At 40.6% G+C, this 22,783-nt stretch overlaps 1 pseudogene; it reads left to right on the plus strand.

The window, feature by feature from the left end:
* Positions 1 to 817: 817 nt before the first annotated feature.
* Positions 818 to 20,683, plus strand: LOC125366907 (annotated as a pseudogene).
* Positions 20,684 to 22,783: the final 2,100 nt, after the last annotated feature.

A 22,783-nucleotide genomic window follows, 5' to 3' on the forward strand; every position in this document is an offset into this window, starting at 1 on the left:
ATTGATAATATTTTACTTTTTGAACCCATCCTAAATGCTCCTAATGTTTTTGTAGATGATACCAAAAATAACAAATGTGCTTTTTGGACAGAAGATAACTATCAAGTTTTCCTCACTCCCTGGAAATCAGTACAACAAAATGAGTTACAGGCTATAATATATGCTCTGGAAAATTTCTTGGTATCTTTAAATTTAGTTACTGACTCTGCCAATGCAGCACATGTCTTGTGCAATATATATTCTGCTGTTATTTCTCAAATGAAACCCCCACTAGGTTCACTATTTAAACAATTACAAAGCCTGTTGCGCCAGAGACAGCACTCTTTATATGTAGTTCATATTCGTGCTCATTTTAATTTACCAGGTCCTATGGCATATGGCAGTTCTCAAGTAGATGCGTTAGTCTCTTTTGCTCCCGCAAAAGAAAAACATACTATCTTTAAAATCTCATAATATCTTGCATGAATTAAATAGAATCCTCAAGGTCAAGGTATAGTAGAAAGAGCTCACTATACCTTAAAAACACAAATTAAAAAGTTAAAGAGGGAGAGTACGTATAGCACTGAAGGATATGTAACTTCTATGAAAAATCTTTACAAAACAGCTCAAGCTGTTATTGCAGAAGCACTGTTTGTTCTTAATTTTTTAAATTTGCCTCAAGGAGATGTTTTGGTGAGAGCCAAGTGACACTTCCTTCTTAGCTCCGCCTATGTTAAACAAACCTCCTACCGTTTGGATAAAACCGGGGGAGGGGCTAGATTGGGCCCCCAGGGAGTTAATACCCAAGGGCAAGCGTAGGCTTATGTTTCTATAGAAGATGGCTGATCCTTCTGGCATCCACTACACTGGGTCCAGCAATGAGTGGCCCCAGAACATCAGGAGCAGGGCAAAACCTCCTCCTCCAAGCGACGAGACCATCCCAATCCAAGCCATGGCTGCTCACAGTCTCCGTAAAAAAAACCTCCAAGAGCAAGCACAGCCCCTTTACCCTCTTGGGGACAGGTAAAAGCACTGTCTAGCAAAGCCGGGGAGGTAGTGGTATCCACCTGAAAAGTGCTGACTCCTGAACATCTGTTCCTGGCCATGTGTGCTCTGTTAACTTGTAACTCTACTGCAGAGGCTACCTCAGACGTAATGTATTGGGCCTATATTTCTAATCCTCCTTTATTGCATCCATATTTATGGACAGAAGCTCCTGTTTCTGTTTCTACAACTATTCCTAACTTACTCTCTCCCTCTTGTCTGGCACTCCAGTCTTTCCTATGAAAGAAGGATGAACTTTTAATTTTTTTTACGCTCAATTTTCTAAGGCTATCTGTTTAGGCCGTTCCCCATGTTACCCTTTTAGATATCAATATTGGAGTTAGCATGGAGGTTCATATAATTCCAGTAGAACTCGGCTGGTGAGACTGTCCTCTTGATCTGTGGGATCTCATATGTATAAGTTGGACAACTATCCTAACCCTGCTGGCCTACTAAATGTGACAGTTTTACTTATCTGAACTTGTATTTTACTGAAAGGAGTTGGGAAATTTGTCAAGGAATTTTTCCAACTATTTGGAATACATCCCAACATACTTGATATGATTGGGGATCTTTTGGTGTGTGGTTACTAAACTGCACTAAATATAACTCATCTTGTGATCCTACTTTATGAATATGTCCAATACCATGTCTGCTAAACAGCTTTTAGGGTGGTTTGGAGCGGGCTTTAGTGACCCCTGACCTTCTCTCGCATGGAAATAGGTTATTCCCTCCACAACGTCATTTGTGGAAAATAGCAGCTTCTCTTGTCCCTGTTCTGCTGGCCATTGGAACTTACACAGGAACTAAAAGATCTTCACCTTCTTACAACTTCAAAGTTATAAAGGCCTTTGACCTTTCAGCTTGTGTTCATTTTCCACAAGTGCTGATGGTCGGCCCATAAACATAACTAATAATACCATTACCTGCATTGATTGTAAGCTGTATACTTGCTTGAATAACAATGTCACCTTTAATTTTAGTCAAGATAGGATCATGGTTTTGACCCAGCGCAACTCCCTTTGGGTTCCTGTTTGTATGCACTGTCCCTGGGCTAGAGGACCAGTACAAGGACTAGTAATGCAATTCTTTAAGCAGCTTTTAAAGATGAGTCGACGTGCGATTGGACTGATTATCACAGGACTCGTTGGACTGATTTCCATTGCTACTACCACAGTGATATCCAGAGCAGCATTGGGACAATCTGTACAAACTCATGACTTTATGGTGCATTGGAACCAGGGCTCCCACAATTTGTGGCAACATCAGCTGGAAGTAAATGCCCACCTTCAAGATGAGATAGAAGCTGTGAAAGGAGGAGTGTTTTGGCTTGGACAGAGATATTTGGCTTTACAGCAACGATTGCTTTTAACTTGTGATTGGAATTCTAGTCATGTCTGTGCAACACCTTATAATGCCTCTGAATTTGAATGGAACGATATACAAATGCTTATGGATGGGGCCATAGCAAATGGTACTTTAAGTGAACAAAGTTTGTACCGGGCTTTCCAAAAGGAATTGCCAGATGATGCTTCTATTGATGAGATAGCTCAGGGAATTGCCCAGACCTTAGAATGATTAGACCCCAGGGGGTGGTGGCAAAGTATTACCCATAGTATTGGTAGTGCTTCTATTCCCTTATTACTAATGTTAGGTGTCTTTTTCTAAGGATATTGTGTTATCACAGCAGTAATGAAGCATTTCACTAGAAATAAATCTTCTGATATGTTACTGACTTCTCTTAAGCTTAGTAAAAAGCAGCTGTTGATAATTAATAAAAAAAAAAGGGGGGGTATTGTGGGAGAATTAATTTCTCTGACCAAGAGGAAGACTTAGCCTCAGCACAGTCACTTCAATGCCAGTCAGCATACTGACAGGCTCCTGGGAACATATTCCCAGCTAGAAGTTTCTTTGTGTCTGTTGGGCCAAAGGAAGACTTAGCCTCGGCACAGTCACTTCAATGCCGGTCAGCATACTGACAGGTTCCTGGGAACATATTCCCAGTTAGAAGTTTCTTTTTGTCTGTGGGCCAAAGGATGCCGCCTTTTGTCAGGAGAATCTCCCCTTCCCCCATACAAAGTCTCCGTGAGGAGACTGGTTTGCACAGCTGCTTTTAGTGACAGTTACTCATTATAGACAGGATAGATTCTTCTTAGCAAATCGCAAATTCCCTTCTCAATAATCTGGAGAGTTTCTTCCCATAGTAAACAGAGAAGTCTCCTCTAGGTGCATAGAGCCCTGGTCAAGGTCCGGAGCAAATAGTAGCTAGGTAGTAAAGAGTTTGGCCCTAAATAAGTAAACTCTCTTCAAAGCAGTAAAATTTTGTAGTAGATAAACTTCTATCTTTTGGAGCCTATAAAAGCATGTCCATTTAAATGGTTACTCACAAGCTCATAGATTGCAGAATTTGAAACCAATCAGCAGGAAAGTATTTAGTGTGCTAAATTTTTTTTTTAACTTGCATACCCTAGTGAATGAGACTAAAAAAATGCTAAAATCACTGACTAAAGGTTTTGTCTTAAATTTTGGTCATTGCAAGAGTAAGACTTGCAAAATACCCCTTGCCACTGAAAAATGTATGGCCGATATTCATTTTGTACTAATTGGGTATTATTAACAGAAAGTCAATAATAAATCAATAATCCAACTAAAAATAGAAAGATTGGGTGGCTAGATAATTTCAGCCACCCATATATTTACCTAAGGTAGAAAATCTTTTGGCTATTAATGTTATACTGGTAATATAAAAATTGATGGCCAATAAAACATTTTAAGTTTATTACATGTAAATTGTCAAAATACAGACTTCCCTAAACACTCTTCTTCTTCCATGATAACAGACTATGCAAAAATACCTGTTAAATTGTGGATATAGACATTTTAGAAATACTTGCAAAAATAAATACCTGCAAATCTATCCACTTGAAAAACAGTTTTGAGGTCTGGGAATATGGCCTAGTGGCAAGAGAGCTTCCCTCGTATACATGAAGCCCTGGGTTTGATTCCCCAGCACCACATATATAGAAAATGGCCAGAAATGTTGCTGTGGCTCAAGTGGCAGAGTGCTAGACTTGAGCAAAAAGATGCCAGGGACAGTGCTCAGGCCCTGAGTCCAAGGCCCATGACTGGCCAAAAAAAAATAAAAATAAAAACAGTTTTGAAAGCTAATAAATGATGGAGATCAACAGTAGATTGTAGGGAATTAAGGTACTAAACTCTCAGGTGCTGTCCCAAATGTAGAAAAATGTAGTCATAAAATAACAAAAATACTAGGGTAATATTTAACAGTGACATTGGGGGAAGTCACCAATGTTTCAGACGTGGTTTGCTTAGGTTGGATTTGTGTAGTCAGAATTCCATCCATGTAGAATTAATTCAATTAAAGAGAGAATTGTTTAAAAAACTGTAAAGTTCTTTGTAATACTTGTAGTTAAATATACCCAGGAGCATACAGTTTCTATAGGAAAACCCCAAATAATATTAACTTTTAAAACTGGCTATGTAGGGCTGGGAATATGGCCTAGTGGCAAGACTGTTTGCCTCATATACATGAAGCCCTCGGTTCGATTCCCCAGCACTACATATATAGAAAACAGCCAGAAGTGGTGCTATGGCTCAAGTGGCAGTGCTAGCCTTGAGCAAAAAGAAGCCAGGGACAGTGCTCAGGCCCCGAGTCCAAGATCTAGGACTGGCCAAAAGAAAACAAAAACAAAAAATAAAAATAAAAAAACTGGCTATGTAAATATCTCAGCAATAGCACTTTTAATAATTTTCCACATTGCTCCTTAATCATATCATACTTAGATGATATAATATCATCAGCAAGCAGAGGGGGAAAATCAAGGTTCATAGAGTAGCAAGTATTTGAGAAACTTGGCTAGAGAAGATGAATTGTTAATGAGGAAAAGACAATGGGACCAGATATGAAATGCAAATTTTAGTAGTTTTCCACAGTCCTCAGATTCCAGAGGGAGATAGAGAAGACAGAATTACGATTATAAGACACACCTATATCTAACCAAGAAGCACAAGGAAGATAAGATAATTTAGTTATCATAGGCAACATTTCATATTTAAATATAGTAACAACTATATGTAAAATGATAAATCACAGTTCTTCACATAGGGAGCAGAATTGCAACAATGTAGTAAGAACAAGAAAAGGGTATATATCACTGCCTTCCAAGGAAAACAGTAGACTTTTCAACACTCATGGCTCAGTTGAAACTGCATATCATGATGGCACGAGATCATGGCACCAGGTCACTTGTTCCACACAGATTATAAAGAAATAGATTTCCATATGTATCAAACAGGTACATATATTTTTTCTCCAATCAGAATTACTCCAGATTTCTCAACAGAGACCACGAAAGCAAGCACATGTATTTTGAAAATACATTTTGAACTGCTGACTAGCAAGAGACCTATTAAGATATAGTGTAAGGTACCTTTGCTCCAATGAGTAGCGTTGAATCCTGAAGAAGTGGCTGGTATTCAGATTGATCAAAAGTGATTATCTGAGTAGCCGGGCACTGGTGGCTGGTGCCTGTAATCCTAGCTGTTCAGGAGGCTGAGATCTGAGAATCTTGGGTTGGAGCCACCATGGCTAGACAAAACCCAGAGACTCTTATCTTCAACTTACCAGCAAAATGTCAGAAATGCATGACTCCAATGGTACAGTGCTTGGTGTGAGTTCAAGCCCATTTACTGACACAAAAGTGTCTGCCTGCAATACAAAGAAGGGATGCTAGCTTGAAAGGGCCAGCCAGGGCTCCTCATCGAGGAGAAGATGCACAAGATGGAGAGAGACTTGCCGGAATTCATTCCGAGGGCAGGGCATATCCACCCCCAGACTGAGAAATGGGGTCCTGCCTGGTCAAACAACCTCCATCATGGCTGATTGAGATGAATCAGTGCGGAGTGAGACTTGCCGGGATTCATTCCGAGGGCAGGACATATCCACCCCCAAACTGGGAAATGGGGTCCTGCCTGGTCAAACAAACTCCATAATTCCTGGTTGAGACGGGTCAGCCCCCGTGGCCCTGGATAGCAGCATACCCCAACCCTCAGGACAACATGAGCCTCATGGAGTAAGGTACCTCACTGTCTGCACCGCATGCAGAAATCATTGCTGTGTTACTTGCAGTCAGACAGTCCTTATTTGAGAACAGGCCATATGTATTTAAGGCTCATGGGCTGTCACAAATGGTACAGCCTTGGGATCACATAAATGGACACAGAATATTTATGAAATCAGTGGCAAAGCTATAGTCATGCCAATTATTAGAAAGTATTACAACAACCCCACAAAGAGCATATGCAAATTGTCACATCAAATGCTTAATTTAGACACAGCTACATGTTACAACCACATATTACAGTAGATGTATTAATACAAAGCATTAAGGTAAAGAGCAAAATATTATTACTCATAGTGCACAGATGATAACCACAGACCTACTCATTAATCTAGAACACACACAGGAAAAGGAAGATGGCAGAAGTAAAATTCCTAAGCTACCGAGTACTAAAAATAAAGCAAAGAGAGAGGTGACAATGAAAAAAGGTTTGTAAACTAAAATTGCACCTCTGGAGATTTTAACTACAAAGAAGGTATGAGCAGCTGTAGACTATCTGAAGGAAGGGATAAACTAGAATGTAGCTTGGAATAAAATAGTGGCAGTAAAAGGATGTAGGTAATGTAAAATCTTATTGATAAAAATTACATACAGGAATCAGAGTACAGAAAGCTAACATAAATACTTTTAAACCATATCTAATAAATTGATAATGAATATCTTAATATACAATATGTACTTTATGCATGTAAAATATTTTATAGAACAAAATTTGAAATTAACATGTCAGCTACTTTTAATTTTACCATGTGAATATATTGTCTAGGAGCAATGCATCGTTAATGTTCATAAAAGTATGCAGTAACAAGGGTACCCACCTATACATAATTAGGCTAAGCTTTAGCATCAGTGAAATCAGCAGCAGCTTTCATAAACATTGCACTAATGGTATGACATGCTGCATATTGTCCCCCAGGATAATAAAATGTGGCCAGGAAATCTATTTTTCAGCACAGGCAGTGCCACACCTATGCAATGAATTGGGGTATGGAAATTGTATTTACCCTAGGAGAATGTAGAGAACAATTGAATAATTCAGTATAAGGGATTAAATTAATTATCAGAATTTCCAACTTTGAAAATAAGCCTGCTTCAGGCATGTTTTAATCTGAATCAGAGAAAGAAGCATCAAAAGTAGCACACACACCTATTTCAACAAGCCAGTAGTAATTACAAAAAATGGGAAACAAAACACTTAATATACTACCTTAGAAGGTACTACCCAATGCAAAGAATTAACATGCAATATGCCCAGAGTAAGTCATGGCTCAGGAGATAAAAAATACCTATTGAGCAATGGGAGCAAAGAGACCATTAAAACAAAAACTTAATGATTTCAGCCCAAGTAGCTAGGTTCAGAAGTGAATCATTGGCCATAGAGAAATCCATACTGCCCTTTTGACTACTGTGGCCATAACAGCTACACTGTCACACCTGAAATAGATGAACACCTGTAGTCTTAGGTGCATCAGTAGCATTCCTGTTTGTCTGAGCCCTAATGTCTATGCCATGCTAAAATAGAGTTGCCAGTTTTGTGGTATCTTATGCATACTCATTTATGTCACCATAACTAACTTCATAATCTTGCCTTCTAAGGCAGCATTATGGCTCAACTATTACTAGTATACATGTACCTACAACTAGCATAGTCACTAACTCTATAATGACTAACCCAACTAAATGAAATTTAGATTGAAATCACTAGGGAAGTCACTAATGAGACCTATTATATAATAGAAATATTCATTGTGATATGATCCTTTATTATCCTTTGGTACCTGATTATCAGATGTTCCTTCATCTCAGCAAATGAAGACTACTGCAGTCGAATGACATATTCTGTAAATGAAAAGTGTTTCCAGATACAACGTATGTTTTACTTAGAGATCACATCATGAACCAGCCATTGGAAAACATATGTTCGAATAGAATTAAATTCAGCTTGCTGGAAATCATATTAATGATTGGTAAGAGTAGCATAGTTGCTAATGCATCTAATTGGATATATTTCCAAACAGGAACAAGTTAGGAATGTTGAGGAAGCACAGAATAGTGTGTTAAAATTCACCACCCTGACTTTCCTTAGCTGTGAATTTGCATATTTTCAGCGTTACATAGTAATTTGGACCATTCCAAATGAGTGTTCATTTAATGCCTATAGATAGCCTCTAACATTATCTCTATTCTGAGAATTATATTACAAATGAAAATGTACCTAAAAATTCATACCACAGGTAGTAGTTTAAATAGTGTTATAGAGAAAAAGTATAGTTAGATCCTGTTGGACCCGGGTAACTGCAAACATAGTCAGGACATGGGAGATGCAGAGGTGAGTGGACCAATGCATACTTTATTTCAGGAAGGCCAGGGTTTATATAGGGTTAGAAATCAATTCACAACTTCAAGAGTAAAAATTAATACAGCATGGTATCCATATAGCTACTGCAAGGCTACTACAAAGGGTGACTACTACAAAGGGCTTCGTTATTACAAAGATTATTGATACTAAAACAAAGGATTAAACCACTCAAAGCAGAGCTCTATCACTTAGCTACTATTTCTTGGAGACTAATTATCTTTGACCATGACTTCTCTATTTACTGTGAAGAGATTTTTCTATTTACTGTGAAAAGCTTTTGCTAAAGCAGCTGGGCAAGCAAGTCTCCCCAGGGAGGCTCTGTACAAGGGAAGAGTCTCATGACAAGGTGGCTTCCTTTAGCCATCAAAAACAGGAGACTTCTTTAATAGAGATTTTTCCCCATAGGCCTATTAGTTTGCTAATAAGACATCAGAACTTCTGTGCCTAGGCTAGGTTTCTGGTCAGAAAAGTTATTCTCCCACAATTCCCCCTTTATTTATTATTTTTCTACAGCTGCTTCTCTAATAAGCTTAAGAGCAGTGAGTCAAATATTAGAAGATCTATTCTTAGCCAAACGCTTCATTACTGCTATGATAGAACATAGCAGGTAAAAAACACATAGAAGGTAAAAACGCATAAGTATTAAGGCAATAGAAGCACTTCCAATACTACGTGTAATACTTTGCTACCACCCCCTGGGGTCTAATCCTTCTAAGGTCTAGGCTAGTTTGTGCTAGTCCCTGGGCAATCTCATCAATAGAAGAGACATTTGGTAATTCCTTTTGAAAAGCTTTAAAAACCTCCCAGTATAAAATTTGCTCACTTAGGGCTGGGGATAAGGCCTATTGGCAAGGGAGCTTGCCTCGTATACATGAGGCCCTGGGTTCAGTTCCCCAGCACCACATATACAGAAAATGGACAGAAGTGGCGATGTGGCTCAAGTGCCAGAGTGTTAGCCTTGAGCGAAAGGAAGCCAGGGACAGTGCTCAGGCCCTGAATTCAAGGCCCAGGACTGGCCAAAAAAAAATTTGCTCACTTAAAGAACCATTTACCATGCCTCCATCTATAAGCATTTGTATATTATTCCATTCACACTCAGAGGAATTATATTTATAATGTGTTACACAGACATGACTAGAATTACAATCACAGGTAAAAACAATCATTGCTGCAAAGCCAGATATTTCTGTCCAAGCCAGAACAGTCCTCCTTTGATGGCTTCTATCTCATCTTGAAAGTGAGCATTTACTTCCAGCTGATGTTGTCATAAATTGTAGGAGTCCTGGTGCCAATGCACCATAAAGTCATGAGTTTGTAGATTGTCCCAATGCGGCTCTGGATATCGCTGCAGTAGTAGCAATGGCAATCAGTCCTAAGAGTCCTGTAGTAAACAGTCCAATTGCACGACGACTCCTCTTCAAAAGCTGCTTGAAAAAGCACATTACTAGTCCTTGTACAGGTCCTTCAGCCCAGGGACAATGCATTCGAACAGGCACCCAAAGTGAGTGGTGCTGGGTCAAAATCATGATCCTATCTTGACATGGTAGAGGTGCACGGGGTGAAGATGTAGATGCTTCCAGATGACTATCAGGCCATTCTCCATCTTAACCCAAATAGGATGAGCAGGGGCACTAGTGGCAGTAGGCAGCAGGGTCTCCCAGTGGCTCCAATAGAATGTCACACCTCCTTCTGGGCTGCCTGAAACTTTCTGTATAGACTAGTTAAAGAAGCTAGGTTATAAAGCCTGACTTGTGCAAAATCTACTATTTTCCTGGTTGCTTTTTTTTTTTTTGGCCAGTCCTGGGCCTTGGACTCAGGGCCTGAGCACTGTCCCTGGCTTCTTCCCGCTCAAGGCTAGCACTCTGCCACTTGAGCCACAGCGCCGCTTCTGGCCGTTTTTTGTATATGTGGTGCTGGGGAATCGAACCTAGGGCCTCGTGTATCCGAGGCAGGCACTCTTGCCACTAGGCTATATCCCCAGCCCCCTGGTTGCTTTTTAATTACACTGGCTTTTGCAAGCTTGCGTCCCACTAAATTTCAAAACAGCTTTAGGCAATCAATGGCCCTTGCGGAATTTTGCCAGGGCAATAAGTTTTAGTAATCAGACATTTTTAATAAGGCTAGGACTTTCTATGCCAACAATAGAGAGGTGGCTAATTTCCACAAATGACGCTGGGGAGGAAATAGCCTGTTTTCAAGGGCAAGGCCAGGACGGGGGTCACTAAAGCCTGCTCCAAACCATCCTAAAAGCTGTTTAGCAGACATGAGTTGGACATGTTCATAGATAAAGCAGGGTCACAAGATGGGTTATATTTGGTGCAATTTTGTAACCACACACCAAAAGGTCCCCAGTCATACCAAATATGTTGTGATATATTCCATATACTTGGAAAAATTCTTTGATGTGCTTCCCAACACCTTTCAGTAAAATTCAACTTCAGATAAGTAAAAATTTCACATTTAGGCAGGCCAGTAGGACTAGGATAATTGTCTACATTATAGATGTGAGATCCCACAGACCAAGAAGACAGTCTAACCAGCCGAGTTCTACTGGAATTATATGAACCTCCATGTTGAATCCAATATTAATACCTAAAGGGATAACATGGAGAACAGCCTAGGCAGATAGCTTTAGAGAACTGAGCATAAAAGAAGTTAAAAGATTGTCCTCCTTCCATAGGAAAGACTGGAATGCCAGACCCATAAGGGGGAAAGAGTAAGTCAGAAATAGATGTAGAAACAGAGAGAGGGGCTTCTGTCCATAAATATGGATGCAATTAAAGGAGGGTTAGAAATATAGGCCCAATACATTACCCCTGTTGTAGCCCCTACAGGTTATCAGTGTACACCTGTCCATTAGAATGGCCTTATCACTTGGATGAGAATGTCTCACCCTGGTCTTGATGCACAGGGGGTGTTTGTTGCTGGATCCACTGGAGCAGGTGCTAGAAAGATGGGCTATCTTCTGTAGAATCATAAGCATACCCTCGCCCCTGGGGTATTATCTCCCCTGGAACACAATCTAGCCCCGCACCCAATCAAGTCCAGACAGCCTGTGGCTTGTTTAACAAAGGCAGTTCTAAAAAGTGGTGTTCTGCTCTGGCCATTATATCTCCTAGAGGCAAATTTTAAAAATTAAGAACAAAGAACAAATATTGTTTCCTCAATAATGGCTCAGGCTATTTCATAAAGACTTTTCTTGAAAGTCTCATGCCCCTCGGTACTATCCATATTCCTCCTTTTTTATTTTTTTGAGCTTGTTTTACTACACCTTGAGCTTGAGGATTATATTTAATACATGTAATATATCATGAAATTTTAAGGGTAGCATGTTCTTTTGCAGGAGCAAAAGAGACTAAAGCATCTACTTGAGAATTACCATATGTCATAGGACCTGGCAAATTAGAATGAGCATGAATGTGAACTACATACAGATAGTGCTGTCTTTGGCATAACAAACTTTGTAAATGTCTAAATAGTGAATCTAGTGGGGATTGTATTTGAGAAATAACAGAAGAATATGTATTGCATAAAATGTGCAACGTAGGCAGAGTCAGTGATGAAGTTAAAAGGTATTAAGAAATTCTCTAAAGCATATATAACAGCCTGTAACTTTTTTTGCCAATTGCTAAGGAGGGAGAAAAACTTGATGTCTATCTTTTATCCAAAATGTACTTTTGTTATATTTAGTAGTATCTACAAAGACATTTGGAGTATTTAGAATGGGCTCAGTAAAATATTATCAATAATATAAATTTGTTTTTGAAAGAATTGCCTCAAAGGGCTAGAAGGTAAATGGTGTAAAATTTCTCCAGTAAGCCACTCAAGGCCAGAGGGAAAAGATCATAAGTTTGTAATGCAAATTTGAATTGCTGTTTAGGTTTAGGGATGATAATGAAGTAGGTTTCTTGCCCACTTATTTGCAGGCAACTTTTATAGCCTTCCATAGGTAGGGATCAGTTCATGTTTCCCAGTAACTTTTGAAAATCATTAAGTGTTTAATTCTTCAGTCTGAATCTTTATTAATTGGGGGTAACTGCTTGTCTTCTAAATAAATATCCTAGATACTTAAATGGATCTTCTGTTTAAATGAATTTTTATCAGGGGCAATTATTAAACCATACTGTTGCAAGTGCAAAGGCAAAATTTGCAACAATTCTGATACAATATTTTTATCAGGTGCAGCTAATAATATATCATTTTACTGAAAACCTGCAAGGCAAACTGGAGTAGCAATTAAACAATTATCTTGGTAGCCATAATTTTCCTATATACAACTTAAAAAAACAACCGTTTGGGACAGGTCTGGTTTTCAAATCTCATATCTATAGATCCATTTTTGATCTCAAGTCTTTTACCAAGCCTGGATGTATTTGAAGAAATCTGAAGCCTAGGTGCCACCCATTGCTTTAGGCTGCTTGTTTTCATTTCCAAATTTCTTATCTAGAAAGACATTCTAAAGCCTTTTAAAGTAGTGGCTTTCACACCTTCTCTTCAGGCTTTATTTGCATGAAAAAAATGAAGCCAAGGGGGCACTTTGCCTCCTTGCTGCCTGTTTTAAAAGAGCCTTTTTTAACAGAGAGTTAATGAGAGTTGTGTACTTCTATCCCCACTAGTTTATGTACTTTAAAATATTTACCTGATTATATGTAACTTAAGATAGTCTTACTATTGCATTACAGTTTACACTTATAAAATTTAGTACCTGAATCATTAAACTGATACCCAAAACAATTTTAACAAGAATACACTTAGCAGTGTGCCCCAGAATTTTAAACATGAGATTCCAGACTTAGCATCTTTGCCTTTTCAATGCATCCAAATTGTAAAACTGTACAGAAATCAAATTATATCAGGTGAATAAATTTTTAACTGTCCTTTAAGATATTCCAATTTTAATCCATCCTAAGGGGCAGTTTTAGAAGTATCAGTCAAATTATTCATTTTTACCACCAGGTTTTCAATGTTCACCTGAAAACAAAAGAAACAAAGACCTCCATTGGCCTGTCCTATAGAACGGGCCTATCTCCATCCTACTCCTTAGACCTTGATGAACTGCCTTGGTGCCAGCTTGCTTTCTTCCACCATGAATGGATGCCCCCTTTGGCTGTCCCACCACATGGACTGGCTAAGCTGCACCTTTGTCAGTTTACTCCTCACTCCTGAGGATAGGCTCACAGGCAAATGCTAAGTTCTTATTTATTTATTTAATTATTTTTAACCATGAATTAAAGAGATTTTTTAACTATAGTTCCTCTTTAAAATAAAGTAATAATCCTTTAAAACTTTTGGTAATGCCCGAACTTGATGACCTTTTGAAGTGTAAAGTTAAACTAACCCATTTTTACATCATACAGTTTCAATCTTGAACACATTCACAGCCACATACGTGTGCACATGCACACATATACATACCTTCACATATACAGGTATTTATGTAAAAGAACTTAAAAGCACTCAAAAACAACTATCGACCATACATTTTTTTAGTGGCAAGACGTATTTTTGCCAATCTTGCTCTTGCAATGACCAAAACTTAAGACAAAACCTTTAATGAATGATTTTGGCATTTTTTAGTCTCATTCACCAGGGCCTGCTAGTTTTAGCAAAACATTTTTAGCATACTAAATACTTTTCAGCTGAAGATAACTAGGTTGAGGTCCCCTGGAGTATAACTGAGCCCACCCAGAACTTGACTCCAGTGTTTAACCCAATTTCAACTAGGGGCATTTTACAGTTTTGAATTACTCTCAGGCTAAGATTAGCCAGCTGTTTGAACCTGGCTCTTAGCAGCCTGCACTTTTTCAAGTGCCTTCTTGCAGAAGGGGACACAGCACATTGTAGACTCAGATGCTTTCCCCATAGACATGTAAATGGACAACAGAAATGCTGGAAGCAAAAGTTTATATTTAAAACTGGTACCAACTTCAAAGACAAAATTAGTCAAGACAAAACAGGACATAGAAATAGAGGCTTTATGCCTTGGATGGCATGTCCAGCATCCACAAGCTGCCAGCCAGAGTGATGGAAAGTGCACAGGGCCCTGAAAATTCTCAGGGGATCCTCCCTGGTGGAGATTTCCATCCCCTGGCAATCAGCCTGCTGAGGCCGCCCACCAGAGGCCTTTTTCCAAATATAGCAGTTGACAAAAAACACAACTAATCAGACAAGGACAAAGACACAGGAAACATATGTATGAAACATGCATGTAGCACCGGCGCAAATTAAAAGTGCAATTTCAGTAAAAATTCTATTGAGAGGTAAAAGAAAAATCACTAGTCCTTCCCCAATTCAAAGCTGATGGACAGAAAGCGGGAGTGGTGGCTTCCCTGCCTAGTGCCTGGTTGTAAGGCAAAGATGATGGGGAAGCCTAGTTCATTGGAATGGAGCCACGAGTAGGCCCCTTATTACAGCGGTGCTAAGTTAAGTGAATCAGGTCAATATCTTCATAATGAGGGGGCTGAGCTACACCTCCTATTGGAGGGGGTTGAATGATAGGAAAAGTTTGATAGCAAGAGAGAGAAACAGAACAATAGGAATTAGAATAAGAAAAGTAAAAGCGGGCCCTGGGGTGGCAATCTTTTGTTTTTCACTCTCACCTTCCTGAAGGCCCCTGGCAGATCTCAAGAGCATCTGTAGTGTTCCCACTGTGCTGCTGAGCTGCCTAAGTTAGCATCATTCTCTGAAGGAGCATATGTAGAGGCCGAAGGCTTATTTGATGTTAATTTTTCTTTAACAAAACTGACAGGAGATTGTTCAGGTGTAGCCATCTCTTTTAGCTCCTGCCCAATTTGAGTTTCTGCTTACTCTGGCAGGTTATAGGCCTTCATGGCTTTCTCCACATCAACCTCGAGCTCAGCAGCTGATGTTATGATAGCATCAGGAGACATCATACTCACAGCTGCACACGTTAATGCCCAAACAGACACAAATGTAACTGGAAACTTGTCACCACACCGATATTCCTATTCCACATTATTCTTTACTCGTTCCCAAACTTCTAAGTCTAAAGTACCTCCCTCTGGAAACCAAGGATTATACTCCACTACCACATGCATGCACTTATCTCTTTGTGAATGGGAGACCATAGCTCCATTCTGTTTCAGTACATGGTGGATAAGATTAGAAAATGGAGTTGATTTAGCTTGTCCCATAACCCCGTAATATTTTATTAGGAGCTCACCACACAGTTCCCTTATCTCCTGTGAATCAAAATATCTCACCTCCACTCGAGAGCTCAAATGCAGTTCAGCAATCTCCCATGGATCAATTATCAGGTCCCTGGATCCAGACGCCAGTTGTTGGACCCGGGTAACTGCAACCATAGTCAGGACACGGGGATGCAGAGGTGTGTGGACCAATGCATACTTTATTTCTGGAGGGCCAGGGTTTATATAGGGTTAGAAATCAATTCACAACTTCAAGAGTAAAAATTAATACAGCATGGTATCTGTATCAATGCAAAAGTTGCTGTTGTCCTTACTGCCAGGCTACTACAAAGGGTGACTACTACAAAGGGCTTTGCTATTACAAAGATTGTTGATACTAAAACAAAGGATTAAACCAGTCAAAGCAGAGCTTTATCACTTAACTACTATTTCTTGGAGACTAATTATCTTTGACCACTCTATTTACTGTGAAGAGACTTCCCTATTTACTGTGAAAAGCTTTTGCTAAAGCAGCTGGGCAAGCAAGTGTCCCCAGGGAGGCTCTGTACAGGGGAAGAGTCTCATGTCAAGGTGGCTTCCTTTGGCCATCAAACACAGGAGATTCTTTAATGGAGATTTTTCCCCATAGACCTTTTAGTTTGCTAATAAGGCATCAGAATTTCTGTGCCTAGGCTGTTTCCCACTGGTCAGAGAAGTTATTCTCCCACAAGGTCCCTTAAACCTTATATTGAATATTGGAGTTATAGTGCTGCCTAAGATGTCAGGCCCTGTCTAGAATATTCCCTCATACATCCTTACTGAAGTATTTTGTTATGTCAGACTCTCAAGGAGAGAAGTTTTGCAAACATCAGAATATCTTGTGATTATATTATTGACTCTAAACAGTGTTTTAAACTGATGCTCCAAGCAATTCAAACAGCTGGGTGGGGGTGGGAAAATTTTTCTCAACACATCATCATCTTCAGAATGTACATTAGATACATACAGATGTAATGAACCAATGTTCCGTTAATACCGTAAACATTTTAATAACACAATTTCATTGATTTCTAGGTATCATATACAAATGCGCATAATGATAATATGATGCAACATATTCTTCATACACACAGACACACACATACACACACATATACTGGTCTCATGTAGAACCTTATGTAACACCAACATAACTTGCATGAGCCATATTACATATTTTTACAAAGGACTGACTGCATGAGTTTTTATATCAAGCAGAAAAATATGATGGATTGTTAGGAATATGAGGACTATAACACTGAGAATTGAACTCTTACTATGGTAACAAAAACAAATACAAATGGTGTATGTATTTTCCAACCTGCAGAAGAATACACACCTTTGCCATATGGCTACCCAACATGGGGTCTGGACAACCACTGCAAAGGAGTTATCTCTCTTTAGTTTTTAATAGTTGGTTGGGTTTTTTTTGTGTGTGTGTCCAGGACTGAGGACTGAATTTTGGGCCTTGTGCTTGCCAGGCAGGCGCTCTTCTGCTGAGCTAAATCCCCAGCCTCAGAAGGAGTTATCTCTAAGACAAATAATTCAGACTGCATTGAAAGCAATCAAATTATTGCTTGACACCTGAAAATTTTTGCAAAGCCAATGCATATAAATTATCACTAGAAGAACCAGACAAGACTTATAGGATTCTGATGATGCTACGTATGCAAGCAAACATACATATATTATAATCAGAAATAGAAACATGGCAACCTCAAACACTAGATCAGTTATCACATGTCTGATGTACTAGACAAAATTTAATTTACATATAAAGTTACCCAATTGATGGAACCATACCAGAAATAGATGAGAATTTGGAGAAATGGACAAATATATGGCTATAATCAGTTTTTTAGGTTTTTTAAACTCAATATTTTCTCATAGTGTAAAACATTTTGTTTTTTGTACTGGGCAAAGAGCATCCCCAAATTGATCTGTTCTTTAACACCTGGTCCTCATTCAGGCATGAATAAAAGAATTAATAAAATTAAGAAGTTTTAAAAATGAACAAATTGAAGATGTTGAAGATATTGAATAAACGTATGTTTTAATTTAGCAGTTTCATTATGTAGGTGCAGATGACAGGGAGCACCCTTAGCTGAAAATCTCTCATAAGTCAAAAAGCATCTCCACCACAATCCAGGCAATGTTGCTTGCCAGAAGCTAAAAAACTCTCCTTTGCTAGCTAGCTGTTCATAGAATCTTCATTGAGACTCTGGGGGGAGGGTTTCTTCCTCTATTATAGTGGAACCAAGTTCAAATAACACAGTTTTAAATTGTTCAAAGTAATAAGAACTATTATTGCAGTAAGCCATTGGCTCCTAAGACAACAACCCTAGTTTGCATGTACATTTTTCTGGTCTGTTTTTTTTTAATTTTAAGTCTTATATATCATGGTAACATGCTTATTGCTCAGAGCTGCTTGTCTCATTTTTTTCAAAAACAGATTGAGTAGGTTAATTGTCTCAATGAGTCACACAACCTGTTATTTATTAAAAGTGCATGTGCAGGGCTGGGAATGTGGCTTAGTGATAGAGTGCTTGCCTTGTGTGCATGAAGCCCTGGGTTTGATTCTTCAGCACCACATAAACAGAAAAAGCCAGAAGTGGTGCTGTGGCTTAAGAAGTAGAGTGCAAGCCTTGAACAAAAAGAAGCCAGGGATAGTTCTTAAGCACTGAGTCCAAGCCCAGTACTGGCAAAAAAAAAAAAGTACATGTACAATAATGTCTTCAATGATTGCCTGGTGAACTGTAAAAGTTAATGTACCTCCCTTTTGATGGAACTCCTTCTATCTTAGAAGATTTTATTCAATTAACAAAATTAAAATACAAAATATTCATATTTGACTAGGTACAGTAAGGCTTGAGAACATGTTAAGACAGAGTTGTCCAGTGACTCATAGCAAGAGTTAACTGCCTGTTTTATCATCATTGTATCTTTCACAGTGGAATATGTTATGTTGAACCAGGACCAAGCCTGGAGACTAGCTGTCAAAAATATTCAAATAAGTAGGGTCAGATTGAGTTTAAACACCATAAACAAAATAAACTTAAGAATGCCTAGTGATGTTTGCTTAAAATTCTGGATTTAATTCAAGATTTTCAGATGAGTGTTAAGTTCATCAGCAGGACAAAAATCCTTGAATAATCAAGGCTCAATTTTTGAAGGTATCTGTGTTACTTTGCGACGGCTTCCATAACACATTACTGTAGATTGGGTGAAATAAGTAACAGAAAGTTATTTTCTCTGGAGGTTTGAAATCCAAGATCAAGGGGTAGACACAGCTGGCTTCTTGTAGGCAGCTTTTGGGCTTAAAGATGCCCACCTTCTCTCTGTGTTGACATAGCTTTTCTTTTGTACCGACTTGTCCACAATTATTATCACTTTGGATCACAGCCCCATTTCTGGCTTTTGGAGGTGAGAGTGTCATAGAAACATTTCTTCTCAGGCTTGATTTGAACCATGATCCTCAGATCTCAGCCTCCTAGATAGGTAGGAGTACAGGCGTGAGCCATCAATGGCCAGCTAGAAGTAGGTTACTTTTTGGCCAATGTCACTCTTTCCCTGGCTCTCAGTTTTTCTCTCCTGTCCCCACCTACAAGTTCATAGCTCATTTTCAATGTAGAATCTATTGAGTACCACTGTTGAGTTTGTTTCTCCATTACAGTTACTTTTATTTCATTAGTTTTACTCTATGAACAAAATTTAATTTGTTGCAAGACATCAAGAGAAAGTTTTGCAGGCTGTGAAAGATAAAGAGTACATTTGCATGGACCCTGAGAAATCTCTTTTGAACCAAATCTTTAGTTGGATTAAAGATTGTTTTGAGGACGCAGGGCTGAGGCTGTGGCTTAGGCTGTGCCTGGCCAGGGAGCGCTGGGCCCCCAGGAGGGTTTGGGCTCCGCCTCCTCCCTGGCCCTGTGGACCTGGTGATGGGGCAGGATTACTGTGCCTGGAAGGTGCAGTAGCCCAAGCCCAGCTGCTCGCCTTTTGCGCAGCCAGTACCAGCTGTCGAACCTGGCCTTCGAGCATGAGACTTCCGCACCTGGCCGCTGCTGTGCCACGGGGACCACCCCTGGATCCCCAAGCCCATGACCATCCCGGTGCCCTTGGGCTGCCCATGTACTGGCCAAAGGGCCAGGAGCACTGGCCCCAGCAGTTGTGCGCTGAGGCTCTGGAGTGGGGCAGAATCGGTGTCCTGGTGGCAGGAAAAGCTTTGGGTAGAGAGGAAAGCGACACATGCTGGAGGGCATGGCCAACCTGGATGGTGTGCCACCGCTCCCAGGGCCGTGAGCCGACTCCTGCAGAGCAGACCCAGGCCAAAGAAGGAGGCCCGGCGACAGGGAAAGGCATCTGGGGCTGATAAGCATGACACTTGCTATAAGTCTAGCCCCCCTGGAGGGTGAGCCTCGCCAAGGGCCACAAGCTAATGCCGCTGCCCTCCAGCCGATTCCAGGCTGCAGGCCCAGACAGCAGCCAGGGCCACGCCATGGCCAATGCTCTGAACCAGCAGATCCATGACCAGGTGACCAGCACATTGAGCAGCTCCTACAGGAATGAATTCATTGCCTGGACAGATATCAAGCCTGTGAAACCAATAAAAGCCAAGCCCCAGTACAAATCCCCAGATGACAAGATGTCCCTTGAGACCAGCTATAGCTCCCAATTCAAAGGGGAGGCCAATAAGCCCACTGCACCTTACAATAAGATCATGGATCGCAGAAGAATACGTAACCTTTATAGCGAACTTTCAAGGAATTCCCAGAGGTGGAGAAACCCAGTGATCAGAGTTCCAAACCAAAAAAGACCTCAGTGATCCATAAGCCCCAAGGAAGGCCAAAGACAAGCAGGTGGCTTCATTGGGCCAGGTCGCCAAGAAAAAGCACAGAGGGGGCCGCTGCCACCAAGCCCAGAAGAAGGAGCAAAGCGAAGGGATGAGCAATAAACTGGCTGAGGCTAAAGAGTAAATGTCACCAGACTTTCCTTTTATTCCTCTCTCTCTCCCTCTCCCTCTTTCCCACCTTCCCTCCCTCTCTCCTCAACAACAAAAAAACGGCCACAAAATTAGAGACTTGCCAGCTGCCTCCTGCCTGCGAATCCTGGGGTAGTCCTGGGGCATTTGAGCTGGCTTCTCATGGGGAGGGTCACTGATTCTCCTGTGGGTGGCCCTGCGGCCAGCACCAGGGCCCAGGCCACCGCAGCCTCTCTCCCTGTGGAGCCCTGCCTGCTGAGCTGCAGAGGAAAGGGCTTCCTGCTAGAGCTCCGATGTGCTGCTCCCACTCCCCCCTGGCCTCTCAGCCAATCCCACAGTCTGTGTCACTGCTGGATTCTGGACTTTAGATAAATGTTTGGGATTTTTATTCCCTGAGTTCCAAAGATGATCTGGAAAGATGGAAGCTCAGCTTAAGCTTCAGCAGTTGATAATATTTATGGAAATTTTAAAGACAAACAACAATAACCTTGGCCTTAATATCAATGAAATGGGCCTGTTTCTGTTAACTTTAAGTCATCTTCTAGAATCTTCAGTTAGGAGTTTGTGCCTGTGCTTCATTTCCTTTCAGTAGGCTTTGAACTATATACTGAGTAATAGCTAGGCCACCGGTGGCTGAGACCAGGCCAGGAAGGGACTGAAAGAAGGTGCTTTCCATACCTTAGGAAGGTTCCAGTGTGGGAGTCTGCTTTCTTGCAGCTGTACCTGCTCACGGTCAGCGTGGCTGAGCAACTGGCTATGGTAACCAGGGAGGAAGGCCAGGTGCAGTGTACTTATTGTGACTTTTTGCTCCTGAGACACCTAGGTAAAAAGTGTGACAGTTCTCCCTCCCTATGTCACTCTTGCTCTGCTCCATGAGAGCCAGCATGCTCAGCATTTCTGTGATGGAGATGTGGGATCTGTGTGTGCCCTGCGAAGGAATTAGCTAGCATCTTTGACTTCTTTGAGAATAAAAGCAACCCTTGATGTGCTCTGTATTGTGTGTGTGTGTGTGAGACCAAAGTCCCCAGGACAGGCAATTGCCACCTGGGCTGTGCTAGAGTTATAAGAATTAGTTAGGGAGTTGTGTAATGTCACCTGCATGCCCTTCCCCCAGTGCTTGTGAGGGAACCCAAAATGTCTAGCAGAAATGTTCTGTGAGCATGTGAATCACTCAACACACTGTATTTCCCTTGCCCTTGAAGCACTTCTCTTGTGCAGCATTCTGACCTGTGGAGCTCATGAGTTATGGATGGTCCCATACCTCAAACATCCCTTCAGGGCCTTTTGGCTTGGCAGAGTTCCTCCTCCAAGTATCCAGCCAGTCAATTACTGTTTACACTATTTTCTTCATTGTCACACTAGGGCTGACTGAAAAATCTTTACAAATTATTCACTATGTGCATGGCAAGCCCTCACTTAATGATAGAAAAACTAGAAATGAAGTGTGTATGTGAAGGAGCAAAAGGAAATCTTGGTGAAATGATGCTTGGCTGGAGGTGAATAGAGTTGGTCTGCTTGGGACAGACTACCTGCTAGCCCATCATAGCACTGACCAGAGACGTCTGTCCAGAGAGTCTGTCTATGTATGGTTTCTCCTCAAGCTGTGGTGTTAGTCATACACGCTCACGTGAACCATACAGTGCCCAGGGCACTCTTTCCACATTCTCATTCTGAATGTCTTGTGCCAGGCACAGTGCTAGAGTTGACTAGTAGCATAAAGAACTCTGTCTGGGCAACACAGACAGACAGGCACACATGACATCACCACGTAACAGTGTGTGTGACTGAACTGATAATGCATATTCTTAGTGGGGTGAGGTAGAATCTCAGTGTTGTTTTGATTTGCATTTCGTTTATGGCCAGTGATGCAGAGCACTTCTTCATGTGTCTCTTGGCCATTCTCATTTCCTCTTCAGAGAAGTCTATTTTGAAGTCATTAACCCATTTTTTGAGAGAGCTGTTGGTTCTTTGAAGATTTTTTTGGAGGAATTTAATTTTTTTGCGTATATTTTAGATATGAGGCCTTTGTTGTATGGCCGGTAAAGATCTTCTTCCAATCTGTGGGGATAGACATTGCCAGAAGAGCACAACAGCT

This window comes from Perognathus longimembris, chromosome 18 (genome assembly GCF_023159225.1).
Source record: "Perognathus longimembris pacificus isolate PPM17 chromosome 18, ASM2315922v1, whole genome shotgun sequence".
Taxonomy (NCBI): domain Eukaryota; kingdom Metazoa; phylum Chordata; class Mammalia; order Rodentia; family Heteromyidae; genus Perognathus; species Perognathus longimembris.